Below are 16,888 nucleotides of genomic sequence, written 5' to 3'. Positions count from 1 at the left end.
TTTATCTGCAACTTTTATTTTTCATCTGGACCGTGTTCCACAAGATGAAAAAACAGAGCTGAAAAGAGATACATAGTCAACAAAACAGCGTAATAAAAGACAAACATGCTCTGGGGCAAATACGAGCTTTGTGTGTCTCTGCTTCATGTAGAAACTTGGGATTTCTCTATTCTGTATCTATATTCTAATCTTTCATGAAAATATCATGGGTTTAAAGGATAGTCCAGGAACTTGTCTGTCCCACAGAGCTGAGTAAGTGATCTCACAGTTATTTTTTTCTTGTGTAAATTCAACGGCTGTTACTGTCTGGTGCATTTTTATTTCCCTGTTAATGTGCTTTATATTTTCTAACACGCAAAATCTGCCAAATAGTATAACTAAGCATTTTTGCTTGGATCTGTTCCTCTGCTATTTGTTTTACATCTCAATTCCCTGTCATCCACCATAAACACAGCACATCGCCAACAAACCTACTACCACTTTTCTCTTTGACTCTATTAAACAAAACACACCAGCTGTTCAACAAACATCCAAGTGCCATGGGTGGATTCCTGCTAATGTTTATGCCAAGGAAAAGTATCAACCAGCTCTCTTTTAATCATTGCAGAGACAATTTTAGCTTTCTAAACCATGTCAGTGATTTAGATACTGAATGCACCTTATATTCTTAGAGCCTTTCATTACCGCGTTAATTCAAATCCCACATATTCACAGAAATCTTGAACTCACTTCTTATGGGTCAGCATCTAACATTCCTTGTGTGAACGAAGGCTAGCTAGATTTGCATTACAAAGCCTTCCCAGACTTCCCCTTGGATATCTGACCTGTAAAGGAGAGACAAATTCTCTCAGAGTACACTGGCAGAGAATGCACATTGTAACTCAGCTTGCTATGCTGAAAACTGCCTGTGTTGCCCAAACCACTGCTATAAGCAACATCAGGGTGGACTCCGCAACTCATTTGGCACTTTGCAACGTGTCTACTCCCACCTATTCATTCTAGGCTAATTTCTCAAAACTACTCCAGTGCAAAATGTTCAACTTAAACCTACAGTGCCAGTGTATTGTAAGTAAATGTTTTTTGTGTATAGAATTTTGAGGAGGAAATGCTACAGAAAGTCAGTCAGGGATTGCCTCAGGGTGATAGAAGTTAACAGCTTCAAGAAGTTATTCACACTGCTCAGATTTACCTCTGAGAGGTTTGTATTAGCAGAGTAATGAAAAACATACATCACCAGTCTGATCGGGTATTTTTATTCACCCCTCCTCCAAAACACAACAGGATCTTAAATCTCACCATGTATAAAAACCAACATTATAGACAACAGATATATTTATTTCTTCTAAATTCCCCTCTGTGTTGTCCTTGAGCCTAAAAACGTGCCAAAACATAGTAAGTTACTATAATCAAGTGAGTTATTCTTTGTAAACTGCAGCCTGGACAACAGATGCTGTTCTGAGATACAATACATACTATATGCTAAAATACACCATCCTACACATCAAAGTGAGGTATGAACGCTTTGTTTGGCTGAACAGATACAAGAAACCTGGGAATGGCCTTATTGAAGGGTTTGAGGCATTTTATAATCTCTTTCTCTCCACTTCTCCCAACAAAGGATTTCAGACACAATGTGTTTGACAAACTGCATTCCTGTGCACTGCGCTATGCTCCGAAAGGGATCTGGGAAAGATAACACATGGCTGATTGAGTCCCACTGCCCAGGCTCTGAGAAGAGAGGAATTATAGAGATGAAAGCAGATATTTAATGGCCCACAAGTGTAATCAAGCAAGTGATTTTTCAGTGCTTACTTGCAGATACTGAATATCTGCCTTTATGGGAGTACAGAAATTGTGCACTGCTAAAAATATTGGGAGAAATCGAAGATCAAAATCATTACATTTAGAAACAAAAGTGATCCTGGTATTTGTGTGTGAGACCATAATATTTTAGTTACTGTATTAATTATTCCAGCTATTGTATTAATCAGAGTTGTAGGAAAAACTATTTCAGTTCCATGTTTAGCAGGAGAACACCATAGAGATCTCCTGAGCCTGAAAATCATTATTTTAGAAAATATAAGGTTTTTTCTGTTGAAATGAAAGACCACTATTTTTCAGTCAAGAGCAGGAGCTCAAGTACAACAAAAATTCTCATTTTTATTTCAGTATTTTTCAAAATCCCTAAAAATTAGATTACAAAAAAATTCCTAAAAAAACCTTTTTTGCCTGAAAAAATTCTTGAAATAAGAATGCAGCAAATTAATATTTTACCTTGCTAAAAAATGCAATCTAACCCAAAATTATGTTAATTTGCAAATAGTTTTAATCATTCAAAATTCTAAATTTTCAGCAAATACGGCATTTGTCCAGATGTCTTCTGTATCAATCTACGTACACAAATAATTTAAGAATCACCATTGACAACATTTACTTTTTTGCAAGTTGACTCTTCAGACAATACTGAAGCTTTAATGGTACATAAGCAGCACTAAAATTACAAAAATATGTGAAATACCTTTCTAGTACTAATCTTAGTTTCTATACAAATGCATACAAATAGGAGAGAAAAATACTCCTAAAATGACTTTGTTCAGTATTCTCTTCAGCAGGATGTAGTCCAAACTTTAACTAGAAATACATAAACCACCTCCAGTATTTTCCTATACTGGAAGAAGGTGCACTGCTGGTAGTAAAGAACTGCTCTGATGAGTTCACACTCTGCTGCCACAGGAGTAGTGAGATGCTGCAGTTATCATTTCTCCTCACTATTGTCCCCTGAGAAGGAAAGCTTTGCAACATTTTAGTAAACGTTTAGCAGCCACCTAATGTGCACATGCTTTTTCCATAGGGGGCACAGAGTGTGAGTTACAGCATGAGAAAACCTTCCCTAATGTTAAAGGGGGATTTAAGCCTCTCTGTGCCTGCCTTGGTGTTCAGTCCCAGGACAACGAGTGACCCAAGGGGGAGGTGGGCAGTGCGCTCCAGCCCCACTGCCACAATCAAGGCCAAACAGCTTTATTTGTAGAAAGGGGTGGAAAACTACTCATTCAAATAAAAAAAGCCATGATCATGGAAAAAGTTCATGTGATTCTGCTGCTCATTTATGTGTTTGAAGTTTTTCTCTTTATCACCATCAGCCCCAACTCAGCAGACGGCTCCTGGCACTAAGAGGTGCCCTGTGCTTCTCATGGTGCCCCTTCCTTGAGCTGACTAAAGTAGTGCAGAAACAGGACTGCGAGGGAAATCACCCTTGGAACTATGTGAGGTCTCTCCTAAGTCAGTACAGAATTATGCCCACAGCAGTTTTACCTCAGCGTGTTGCACAGCCTGGGCAAAGTATTAGACCATGGATGTTCCATCCAAGCCCTAACCAGAAGGTATTTACAGAACTATTTACAGAACTTGCGACCCCCCTCTCTCTCCCATTGTGTGCACATCTGCCTCACTCTGGTTTGGAACACAAGGAGCTGTTCCCAGCTTGTCTTGATTTTTGCTGTGCTCGGTGTGTCCCAGCTTCTAGAACTGATGGGACTATGGGTCAAGTGGAAAACTATGGCTCCCAAATGAAGGGAAAGACTAAGTGTTGATAAGAGAGAAGTCTGTACACCAAAAAAAAAACTTTTGGCATGACACTAAAATGTCCAGTGTTGAAAGGTTCTAGGTTTTACATATTAACTGTTAATAAAAGCAGTGTCTTAATCCCATATGCTGCTACTCAAGGTAATCTCTAAAGCCAGCAATAGAATGGGTGCACGTCTCTTCGGCAGTGCTGGCAGACAGTAAAATAAACTTCTGAAACACAGACACATTCTCAGCAAATTCACCTTACAGACAGCAAAACAAAATCCAATGGAAAATATAAACAGGAAGAGAAATGTCACTTAAGAAAGGAAAACACTAATCTAATTAAACTAAATCCTCTCTCAGCATTTTAGATATGACTTGAGAAACTCTCTTCTATTGCCTTCCTGGATTTTTTTCTGACTCTAAGTTACAAAAGACTGTTCATGGGAGAGTGACAGCCACTGTTATGTATACCCACAATCCACACTCATTTTTGTTCCTGGCCTAGGAGAGATTTGGATGGGAGTCTACTACATTAATCCAGTCTACCATCTAGTTATCACAAATCTCTTAATAGTGCTGTTCTGCAAAATGTTCAGTCTGATATAATGGCCTCTCCATTGTACTATGCTCTAAAAATGTTTTCACCTCAATGGCCCTGAAAGTGCTTAAATCAGGCTGACTGTGACAACTAAAGCACGGATCAGCCTTTATTTCTCATTAACACTGTCTGTTCTCATCTTAATTAAGACTTTCAGCAATTATTTTACCATGTGGCTCACCATATATGCTTAGATTATCCTCTACGTTGCCATGATTTCACCTACACTGTATTTATATTGCTGCTAGTTTTATAACTTTCAAATAAACATGCTGATTCGAAACACGATCTGGAAAAGACTACTTTAAATTGCATCAATAACTTTCAGAATATTGTCAGACTACATGTGCTTGGATGTGCTAAGAAAACACAAGAAATCTTGAACTTAACCCATATATGCACACTGACATATCCAGTAGCATCTGCATCATTTACACTCAATCCTGAAACTACATAATCACATTCCCTTTTTTGTTGATAAGTTAATTTTCACACAAGGTACACAGTGAGATCTCTTATTAAGTTGCACCACATATAAGATACAAGATACGTCTTCAGCAGCAGAGAGAGGAAATAACAAAAGAGGAAACAAGCATTCTCATTTTATTTATTTTGTAAACCATTAACATTGTAGAATTTCTTTTTTGTTGTCATTTTAAAAATTGTGTAAGAAACTACAGTGCTACAATAAAACACACTGGTCAATGACCAGGCAATTTAGAAAACTGACAAAGACAACTCCTCTCACAGAGCTCTTACTCTGTGAGAAATGGAAGCCAACCAAAAGACACCAAGTTTCTGATGGAGACAGGAACATGATGTTAGTGAAAATGTGAGCTGGCTGTTCTAAGCCAAATGGTACATTATGCATGTAAGTTTTTGTCATATAAAAACAGACTGTTAATTTTTTGTCTGGCTTGTGGAAAGCAGCTCCCCATCTACGCCTGGGAGTGTCCCTGTCTTTGCCTTCTAACACCAGGATCTCATGTGCATCTCAAGGGTGATGAAAATCACCATTTGGCTAAATGACCCAATTAGAGTCAACAAATATATGTGGCCAGATCTTAGGACCAATAAAGCCAAAGGATTGTTTTCCAGCAGACTGGATCTGACCTTTATGCTGCACAGTTTCATCAGATTGTCTGGACACTTCTGGCTCCCTAATAAGAACCTGATTCTTGGATGTGAAGAATGTCTGGGTGAGTTCTGCTCCCCAGTGAGAGATGTTTATATCTCAAAACAGAATGTCCTTTCTTGAGGATCAAAATCCCCACCAAGATTTCTCTCTTCAGCAAGAAAATGGAGGGTGAAACTAACGGACTGAGGCAGGTGCCCTTCCTCAGCTGATCACAATGCCACGGGTACAAAGCATCCATCTAGGAACAGACCTTCAGAGCTAAGTGAGAAACCTCCAATTGGGCATGCTGGAAATGTAATCAGCTATGTAAAAATCCAATGTTTTTCATAACGTTAACTTAATGAACACAAAATTTTCTTTCAATCCTCATTCCTGAAATAAGTTGCTTGGTTCTGCCTAAAGCTTTAGGAAAAAATAGTTCTTTTAGTGACTACCATTCACCCCAACAGAGGTTGAAAAGAAAACAAATAAAGCAGGCAAACTGACCCAAGGAAACAGAATTCTACACTGTTAAGTAGGTTGTCTGGAGAAATCCTGGACATAGTACAAGAAAACAGCTGCTGGTATATTATAAAATAAACAAATTCAAGTTTGTTTAGCAATTACATGTCTTTTCAGTTTGGATCTAAAATGTGCTTAGGGCCAGCATCTTCAGCAGGCAGACTTGCAGTCTGATCTCTGACAAGATGTTCCTGCTCTGAGTGGCAGCCAGAAAACCACATGGAGAGGGTTTTTGTCTTGACATTTAGAAATGGGCATGTATCAGAAACGTAACTTCATTCTGTCAGCAGTAAGAACACAGATTTGCAGTTCTGCAAAGGTGCTGTGGTTTCAGGAGAATGACAAGAATGAATGGACCAAGTTTAAGAGAAACCATGGAAGTAGGGAAAGGAAACAGGTTCCAAAATTGCCAGAAAATGTCATCAATTCCCATGGGACAAAGAAGAGAACAAAGAAGACTGGCTGAAATCCATCCCATGCTGGTTGTGACCAGCTTGTGACTGTATCATGGCTTTTTGGGGAACACATGTAAGAAGGTTTGCAGTCTCAGTCTGCTTCCCACATTGCATAGCCACCAAGAGAAGCTCAGGATCACTGAAACTCTTTCCAAGAGTCTCTGTTACCTTCTCACACATAGATATGGATTATCTTAGAAAAAAATTCTGCACAGAACCTGTGTGTCATTGCTGCTCTGGCAGAATTAACTGTGAGGCTCTGCCAGTATAGACTTGGCACCTGACGCTAAACGGGAATAAACGGCAAGGGAAGAAAAAGGTAAGGACAAGAAAGGAAAGAGAAACAAAACCCAGTCAACAATACGACCAGCTTTTCATTTTGCTTCATCTTGAAATAGCAATTCCTTAAAGAGTAAAGCAAAGCAAAAGAAAAGGGAGGTTTTTGGGGAGTCGCTGCCACACGATGTCCCTTGGCAGATGGAGGTGACCCTGAGGGCAGACAAGGCTGTGCAGCAGGCAGAGGAGACAAATGCACTCTCTCTGCATCTGAGTCTTGACCACCAGTCTCCTATTTCTTGGTGCCTTGGTGGGAGCTAATAAACCTTGAGTAGTTTGGGTATCCTGAGCACCAGAGCTGTGGTGCTACAGCAGAGCCAGTAAAGGACAACATCACCATGAGCTCCAACACTTTCAGCTGGGCAGGGGTGGTGGTACAACCACCCAGCCACACCTCAGCCCACTCTGGGATCTCAAAACACTCTCTCACAACAGCAGGACTTCGGGAAACACAAAGAAATCCTGAGCTGGCACAAGAATAAGAAACTTGCACGGTTCTTTTTTCAATATTCGTATGAGGTCTTTGGGCCTCTTAGCATACTACAGCTAGGAAAACTCTCACTCTTTTCTAAAGTCTCTCTTTCAGTACCTGTTCATAACATGGGAAAACTGTAAAGCCAAAGATCAGAAAATGCCAAGAAAATATTTTTTCCCTTCCTGGTCACAGGAAAATTCAGTATTTAATTAAATATTCACCACCTCTACCAAGTAAAACTTCTCACAAAGATGTAGCAAAGTTTTTAGGTCTCCAATAAAAAGACTTAAAATAATCTCAGAGAGCACTTCTCACAAACATAAACTTAAAAATTAATTGAAAAGATGGCTTTTCATTATTGTTTCCTGAGAAGGTTTTGAACAAATTCCAGGCAAAAATTAAATCACTATAGTATCACTTGTGTAAAGGTAAGGCAAGAGATGGGAGGATAAGATTAAAAAAACCCAACTAAAATCTTGCAATTTTTCCTTCTTCTGCAATCTGCACAACTGACATGAGACAGACTTGGTTTCTAAAAATATTTCCAATAAAATATTTTAAAGGTAACTATTTCTAGGGCACTTTTTCAAACATACAGAGTATATTCAGATAGATGGAATAACAGTAACTATTTCAACAACAGTTTTGATCTGCAGGAACTCCTTCACATCCCAAACTCTTCCCAGGACAATTTCACAACTTCCTGCAAAATCATGTAATTAGCAAAATGATACAGGACATTATAGTATATGTATCTATATATAACATGTACTGTAATAGATGTATGAGTCATTATATATATGTAGCAATTTTTATATATAATGAATATTCATAATTATATGTGATTCTATATGTACTAATGCATATATAACTGATTTAAACTCCAAAAAATGTTGTGCAAGGAATGAAGGCTGTTCACTTTTCTCCAGGTAAATACAGAGTACAGATCAAATAATCTTACATCAGGATTATCATTTTTGTAGTAGGACTAAACATAATCAAGATCTAAAGTTCATTCTGCCACTTTGTTCCTTATAAAATAAAAAAACCACTGACTGGGTGTTAAGGAATTCCTCAACTTGCCCCCCTGCAGAAAGGACCCTGTAGCACTAAGGTGGTTACATTTGTCAGAGATAAAGGAAAAAGCAGTAGAGTTTCCAGCTTCCTGTTCAGTTTTTCAGGAGTCACTTCAGCTGGAAAGCTGAATGTGAAGCAACATCCAATTGTAGCCCTGCTATAGTCCCCAGAGTTTCACATTTTCATCAAGATTTTGAGAGCAGAAAAATCCAGTTATTGTCCAACAAACAAACAGCTGATTTCTACCAGCTGTGGCGACTTCCAGAAAAGTCACATGCAACTTAGAACCAACATTTTAACAATGTATTTGGAGCCAGAGAGTCAGCTACAGTTTCTCTCAAAAATAAGACTGTGGGTATATTTAAGTGGTACATTTACACACAACACAGGTCCTTCTCAGGTGCAAAGTGTTCAAGTCCCAGGGTTTGTACAGCACCATTGGCATGTAGGAGGTAGTTTGTTCCTTGGGGAAGTCAAACAGGAAGGTGTGCACTTGAGTGCCAGAAAAAGCACCACAGAGAGCAGAATGGATTTCAAACATGCTGAATTTCAACATATTCCCCTCTTCTTTCTTACAAAACCACAGATATATGTCATTGATGACTCTGAGAAATAAAGTAATCCATTTCAGAACTGCAGTGGAGTCAAAAAGAATACAATTATACTGTGCCTTATAAAATGCTATCACTTCTAAACGCTAATATAGAAGGATTTTACATACTTGAGGACAATGGAAGACCAAATATGAAAGCCAAAATATATGTTTGCAAACTGCCTTCTGAGAAAGCAATTTGATTTCCTATCAAAATGTGTTAAGATGTGTGTAGTGCCTGGAGTAAAAGCAATGTTATCTGGAGTACTGTCATAACTAAATAACTACTTTAATAAGCTCAGAGTGTTCGGGTCCTCCAGTTTTGTCTGTCTCTTGATTGATTATTTAGTGAGTCTGGTGCTAGACCTCATAAATTTCAAAATTCTTTCAAGTTTTTTTTTGTCTTTCTGATCAAAGAAATGTTTATGTATCCTTCCCATACTGTGTCTCTTTAAACCATTGGCTTTTTCAAAGTGTTGTTTTTTTTTTTTTAACACCATAATGTGATGTACACAGAGAGGTAAATGATGTCAGAATCCTTTCTGCCCCAAACCAGTCTGTAAATCTTCAGAAAAGCAAAGTTCATGGGTGCATTTAAAAGGGGCATAATCTGTTTGTGCTTAAAAGAAAGTCCCCTTTTTTTTGTGTGTGCAGAATAACAATGCCAGAATGTGTTATTCCAAAGAACTGTTGCCATGGTGATGCCATCAATAACATCATTTTCTGCATCCTTGTCCTTTAAACACATAAGGAACGCAACAAGCATTGGTAAATGTGAAAAAAGAACAATTACCTTTTCTTTCTCAACAGCAGAGGAAGCCTTTATTCACCTCATCAATAGAAAATTATGTAGAAAGGAATAATAAAGACTGTTACAAGAAGCACCAAGAAGCCTATTAGTGACAAAGGCTTTTTTTTCCCTTTCCATGAATAATTACAGCTCTTCAAGAAGAAATCAGCCCAGGCTAAGGACCCTTTGCAAGCTTTAGATGGTAAAACAAACATTTGACTATACAAGGATTTCCCTTTCATGTACTTTTCCAAGGAAAAACAACTAAAATCCAGAGTGAAATGAGAGAGAGAAAACCCAGAGAAACATCTGCTGCAATTAAATTTACAGAACCCTGCTCATTCACCTAGAAGACTCATAACAAAAGCAACTAGACTAGCGACAGAATCAATATAAATTTCAAGCCAGCAGGTTAAAGTTGTCTGTAGTGGGAAACTTGGGCTTTTTAAGTCACATAATAACAGGAAGCTATTCTGATTCTGTACAAATGGGGGAAACAGGATTTCAACACTAGATGTGTTACCAAACAGTCAGAAAACACTGTTCAGTTTAAAACCTCAGTGGCCAAAGCAAAATGGTAGATAGAGCTCCTACACAAAGTCAGTTCATAAATAATGGAACCTTTACCACAGCAAGATTTGACTGCAGGGACTTTTAAGAGTCATATAGCAAATAATTAGGAAGCCCTTCTGAAACATTACACTTCTGTCCTGACTCTCATGGTGATGTGCAAATGGGAGCCCTGAACGTGCTGCTCGGTGTTTTTTACATAAAATAAAGGTCAATGTACTGTGCACTGGCTTGTTTATATCTTTTGGACCTTTCTTCATATACCTTTACTAGGGTCAGAGGCTGAAGGTGGGGATGGAAAACCTCCTGCTTCCTTCTCCTTGCCTTTAGGTAGTAAAAGGTACATGTGTAAGAGAAAAGTGTGGAGGAAAGGAAGAAAGGAGTGGTGTGAGTTGGAGATGAGGAATGTGTCGCCCCACAAAGTTAGACCAAAGGGCTAGCAGGGTTAATTACAGCAAAGATATCAGAAAACTAATTGGATTTAAAGCAGTAACATGAATTTACTGAGATGATGCAATTCCAAGCTCTTGAGCTGAATTAGACTGGTCTATGAGTTAAAGACAAGAAGTTAGCCCTATGGCCACATTTACAGTGGAAAGTTTGTGCTGGTTAGGAAAGGAAATTCAAGATGTTTGAATCTTTTCCTGCACACGTGGTTTTACACTGTCCTTTGATTTCTCACTGCTTTTCTCTCTACCTCTAAAGAGAGAGATAATGCTTGCTCATTTAGGATAGCTCCTTCAGCTCTCCACTTGTTACTGTGGAAATCCTATAGGAATTGTGACCCAGCAAAGAGGAACAACATATGGAGATGGCGGGAACCAATTCTTTCCCTTGCTGTTTAGAGCTTCTGCAATGTTTTAAAGTATTCCGCTATTCACTTCAGTTTAAATGCTAACACTGACTGGGTTCTCTTTAATGGAAAAAGAGCTTCCACATTCTTTCTAGATTTCAACACATTTAGGAATTGTTTAGAAAGCTCTGTGGAAAGGCTTTAATACAGCAGCTGATGGCCTAACCCAGCTTATCTGAGGGGCTATTCACCAAATTCCCCAGAAAACAACAATTAGTGAAATCTGTTTCTCAGTATCCAAACATCACTCTTTATCTCTTAAGCCGAAGGAATAAAAGACAAATTCCTGGAAGGAAATGTTATGATTCTCTTCCCTTCTGACCTGCCTGAGATTTGGAAAGAAAGTCTCTGCTTTTGTAATTTCCTAGTTGGCCTCAATAGGCTGAAAGCTGAACGGTAATTCCCAGTTTACCAGTCCCTCAGATCAACACTCCTGCACAGCTGTCAACAAAACAAACCAATTGTTTTGATGAATTGGTAAAAGCCTCTTGAACTCCTCTGAGATCATTTCAAGGCCATTGGAAATTTATATGCCTAATTTATGAAGTAAGTATTAAAAGTGTACATGTGTCTTATTAAGCAACAGTTTCCTAACTCTGCTGAACTCTGTGCCTGAAAGGACACTTAGTATTAATTGCTTTTAGGTTACCTTGGAATGCATGCAATACATAAGGGTCACTTCAATGTGATAACTGTTCTTATACAGATCTTTGAGAAAATCTTCTGTAATTTTTATTCCAAAGAGAGAAGAAAGCTACTGAGATGACATATTTTAAAAGATATGCCAGTACTTACAATATCATTCTCCTTCACCAGTAATTTAAATAAAAAAATTAAATTCTTTACAATAATCAGGGATTACCTAAATCATTCTTTTTTTCTGTCCCTTGAATCCTCAGATGGAATTTACTCCATTTGATCCTGTACAATTGTACCATTTTTAAGGTAGAAGCAGAATGAAGTAAAAAATTAAACTTCCCTATGTTAACATATTCCAAATACTACTGGTGCTTCTCAAAAGAGAAGGATCTTTCCATCTTAGGAATGTTTGCTGAAAAGAAACCTGAAGATGAGCCCTGAAGTCCATAGTGGCCATTTAGAATACATAAAATTTTTACTGTGGCTGGACTATCACAAAAATAAAGCAAACTACATCATGCTAAAACCTGATTAAAACTTCCGTTTTTTATGGCCTCTGCGAGGATTCATGCACCTCTACATGAACACAATTTCCACTTGAATGGGTGTATTTGCCCTACACTTAGGTCACAAAATTATTTTTCAAATGTTCTCAAAGATGGCACTGAAAATGTTTAATGACACATTTTTTGACCACAACCTGCAAAACAAAAGCTAGCAAGTATGTCTTACAGCTGCTCTTTCATCACCATGGAGGTGACAGAGAAGACTTTTTGTGACACACCTCTGCTAAGAAACTTGCCAGATCCTTGGCTGAGAGAAAAACGAAAGCTGTTAAGTGTGTGGGCATTTCTCAGATGGAGAAAGCAGATGAGAGCTGGGTCCTAGAGGCAAAATAAGGAGCTGACAGAGGCTGGACAGGCATGAAGGGACAGTCAGTCTTTGTGACTGAGTCAGAGGCCTGTAGGGAGCATGAGCAATAATGCTGGCACTCAGCATATGAGCAATCAGGAGACAGGGTTAACAGTCCATGCTGGAGAAGGAAAGGCAAGTCCCATAAAGGGAAGTGTCATACATGAAATCCCTATTTGTGCTTGGTCTTTGCATATTAAGTGCTTTAAGTAATTAATTTTGAGTTAATTATTTTTAAATTGAATGTTACAATTAACCCATCAGCCCAGGTACAAAAATCCAGTTCCATTATCAGTGTTTTTATTTGTTTAAAGTAGTTTATTAATAGAATTGCTCCCTTCCCAGTTAAAATTTTCCCAGTTAGAAATCACAAACTTGCCCCTTTTCAAGCTTCAAACCACTGGTACACCATAAGAGTTACCTTTCCTGTGTTTACTGTATACTTTTACAAGTGTTTTGAGGTGTGTTGGATGTATTTTAATACTTTTTGTAGGTGTTTCACTTGCATTTTGATTCCAAGGCCAAAACCCCACCCAGCCTTAATAGCCAGCAGCTATTTTTAGCCACGGCCATTACTCTGCAGGCAAGTTCCATGGCAACCTGGATACCTGAATTTTAATGAAAGTAATGTATTCCCTTATCTCTAACTGATACCACCCCCCCCCCCCCCCCCCGATAACGATGAGCCATTGGTGGACGGAGATGATCCATCAAAGGGAAAGCACCAATCGCTTTGGACCGAAGGGGCGGGCTGTGGGTGGACTGGGGGCGGAGCAAAAACTATAAAAAGGACAAAGCCGAGAGGCGGGCTCTCTTCTCTTTTCCCCTCTTGCTCTTTCCGGACTAGCTGTGGGAGACATCGGTGCTGGGCATTAAAAGCCTTACCCCTTTTAAGGGGCTTTTAGTAATTTTTTTAAAGTGAGCCCAGCACTGCAAGTTCTTTTTCTCTACCTGAGGTCTAGTGCTGTCTCAGCCAGAAGATCTCGTATCCCTGCGCTCCTGGGGCATACCATCTACCGAGCCATAGGATCCCAAATTTTTATATTTTTCTGATTTCTGTAATTTTTCAATTTTTCTGTTTTCAATAAATTAATCTTTTTAAGAGTTGTCTCATTTCTCACAGGAAGGAAAGCAAAGCTGTTTTTGATGAAGTGCTGGAAGCGATCTAGAGTGGCTATGGAATAGAGAAGGCAGTGTGCTGAGTATACCAGTAAGCTACACTCCTTGCATCCAGAAAAACAGGAAAAAAACCCAGAAGAAAACACTGAAAAAGTGGGATAATGGAGTAATAAGTGGAAAGGCTAGCAAAACAGAAGCAGTCATTGACTAGAGCCTTCAGGCTCACCAGAAAAAGGTGTGCCACTGAGTTTTCCCATACTCCTCAGTGACATGACATGACAATTGCGTACATGTCACTAAAGTTCTTGGCTTGAAAACATGTATGCTTTCCAAGATCTCTAATACAGTTTTGTGGGAAGGCTTGATTTCATCTACTACATTCTCACCACAGCTCTGTGTGCCCAGGCTGCTTGTGGGGTGACATCAGACCAAAAAAAACATAAGCATTCCTCTCTGCCACTGGCATAAGGGCCATCATTATCAATATCCAGCAAAGCATAACACTGGAAACTCTGTATGTTTAGAAGCAAAGTACTGGGCAAACAACCTGCAATACAAACAGGAGTTTCAGGCTCCAGGTAAGATACTGGATGAGTTTAGCATTCTTGAGTCCTCATGAAGTGAAGTTCTTTGTGGGTTTAACAGTATGTTTCTATCTGGCTGTGTTATTACCATAACTTGGAATTACTTGTATACCTGGGAAGTTCCCACAGGGTGTGGTCTGTATGTCATTTTAATAGATGTTGTATTGTTGAGTTTGGGCATCACTCATGGGCTTTTTTCTACACTCATTGAAACAATGAAAGAGGCAAAGAACACACACTTGGGCCTGACTTCAAATTTAAAAATCCAGTTTGATGGTAATCCACATCCTTAAAAATTACAGGGTACCACAATCTGAATTAAACACAACATACACACAACAAGCTCCACCTACGTCACTTGGCCAGCCAAGGAAGAGAACACAACTATACTTTAGGATTTGTGTTTACCAGATTGGAAGTGCTCCCTTTTTGTGTAAGACTTGTTCTGCCAAAAGTGATGAAGAAGACCAGCCAAGTGGTAGGTGCCAGAAAGCAAAACTGGGGCAGCACTCCCTAAGCTCCTCAGAGCTGCTCCAGGAAGCCTTTCCTCTTCCCCTGTGACTGCAATTCTTTGAAAGTGCTTTTATGACCTCACCTACACAAGTCACACATGCAGGTTTGTAGGTCTGGCACATCTGCTAACGGGGGTATGTCCTATCCCAGTCTAACAACAGTGAACTTCCCAGTACTAGGAAGCCATTTCACGTGACTTATAACATGCTGCTCCACAGTGATGCCACTGGACTTCCATCTCCAACTTCATGGCGTGAGTGAAAGGACAGAGCTTTTCCTTCTGTTATGAAACCTTACTGGCAGCCACTCTACTTTCTCCCTCCACTATGGTAATTGCCAGATTTCGTAAGTACTGAGAGACTTGCTGTTACTTTTGACCCTGACTCGTCTTCCAGGTCTTCTCTCTTGCATGCAACTTTTACTGATGGCAATTTGGAAATAATAAGGAATCTAAGAGTAATTTTAGGTAAACCCACATAATCTTATAAATAAACAGTACTCTGTAAGAGTCTTTGCACTAATGTGTTTTTCTAAGATGACATTTGCACGTACATTCCTACCAAAGAGGGGTTTTTGATGAAATGTTGAGCAAGCTTAGATTGATAATTTAGAAGTCATTGCTCTTTGCATGGAATTTATGATGTTGCAAGAGCCTTCAGATCCAAAAGGGACAGTACAACACAATAATCACTAGCAATCATTTTACTCAGCACAGAACCACCACTTAATTTCCTTAATGAAGGATTAGCTAGGAAGGGGTCTCCATCTGAACAGAAAAAAACCCTGTGATTGACTTGGTTGAACTAAGCCACTAATGTCAGAACAAAAATGAAACTGGGAAATTATTTTACAGTCCTTGATGACAAGTCATCCTAGAAGAAGTCCCTGAGGAAATTGCATGAAAGGACTTCTGAAAGAAATTGCCTGTTTGGACAGAAAATTACACAGGTTCCTTCTTCTAAGATGATGCAAACCGCTTGTTGAATGATTACTGCAGCTATTGCTTCACTGTGAATGCACAATGGATTCATTTATTGTCACTCTGGATAAATTACTCTTGTTGTCACTGAAAATTATACAACAGGGGTTGTGATAGCCTGGCATGGCTAATTCAGCACAAATTGTGAAGGATTACTTTTCAATGATCACTTCTGCATAGATACCTTTTCGAGACAAACAAGTAGTGGACAGATTTGTTACCAATGGAAAGTGTTCTATTTAGTTTAATATTGACTTCTTTGGTTCTGTAACAACTTTTCAGAGTTTAAAACTGAGGAAGTGAAGCAATTTCTCATCCTCTCAGACAAGGTCAAAGGCCTCAAGTGATAAACTTCATTTTCTAGGAGCTAGGACAAATGAATGTGCATTCCTATGCCACGCAGAGACACAAGGAATCAGTGTTAAAGGAATAGTGTCAAAGAAAGCCCAAACCAGAAAACATACCTAATTTAGCCAGAGCTTTCTAGCATTATTGAGGTTGCTCATTGCTTATTGATACTAATTGGGAAGGCTAATAAAAAGTGTTTTTATAAATACATCAACAACAAAAGGAGAGCCAAGGAAAATCTCCCTCCCTTATCAGATGCGGGGGAAACCAAGGATGAAGAAAAGGCTGAGGAACTTACTGCCTTCTCTGCCTCAGTCTTTAATAGTAACACCAGTCATCTTCAGGGTGACCAGCACCCTGAGCTGGCAGACAGGGATAGGGAACAGAACAGACCTCCTGCAATCCAGGAGGAGGCATAGCACAAGAGAAATGGCCCCAAGCTGTGTCAGGGCAGGTTCAGGTTGGACATCAGGAAGAATTTCTTCACTGAAAGGGCTGTCAGGCAATAGAAGGGGCTGCCCAGGGAGGTGGGGGAATTCCCATCACTGCAAGCGTCCAAGGAAAGACTGGATGTGGCACTCAGTGTTCTGGGTTGGTTGATAAGGTGGGGACCAACCACAGGTTGGACTCGATGGTCTTGGAGGTCTTTTCCAAACAAAATGATTCTGCAATTATGTCTGTTTTCAATATCTTCAGAAGTTTTTTAACAGGCAGGAACTGATGCCCAGGAAGTTCCACCTGAACATGAGGCAGAACTTCTTTCCTGTGCAGTGAGCAAGCCCTGAACAGAGACCAGAGAGGGTGTGCAGTCTCCCTAACTGGGGATATTCCAGAACCAT

At 39.3% G+C, this 16,888-nt stretch overlaps 1 protein-coding gene across 2 annotated transcripts in view; it reads right to left on the bottom strand.

Moving 5' to 3' along the window:
* SCUBE1 (signal peptide, CUB domain and EGF like domain containing 1) overlaps positions 1-16,888 on the bottom strand; it is a 194,734-nt gene that overhangs the window by 94,707 nt on the left and 83,139 nt on the right. The window lies entirely within an intron of this gene.

The sequence above is a fragment of the Corvus moneduloides genome, chromosome 4 (genome assembly GCF_009650955.1).
Source record: "Corvus moneduloides isolate bCorMon1 chromosome 4, bCorMon1.pri, whole genome shotgun sequence".
Lineage (NCBI taxonomy): Eukaryota > Metazoa > Chordata > Aves > Passeriformes > Corvidae > Corvus > Corvus moneduloides.
The sequence above is the reverse complement of the archived record's forward strand: the minus strand, read 5'-3'. Positions and strand labels throughout refer to the sequence as shown.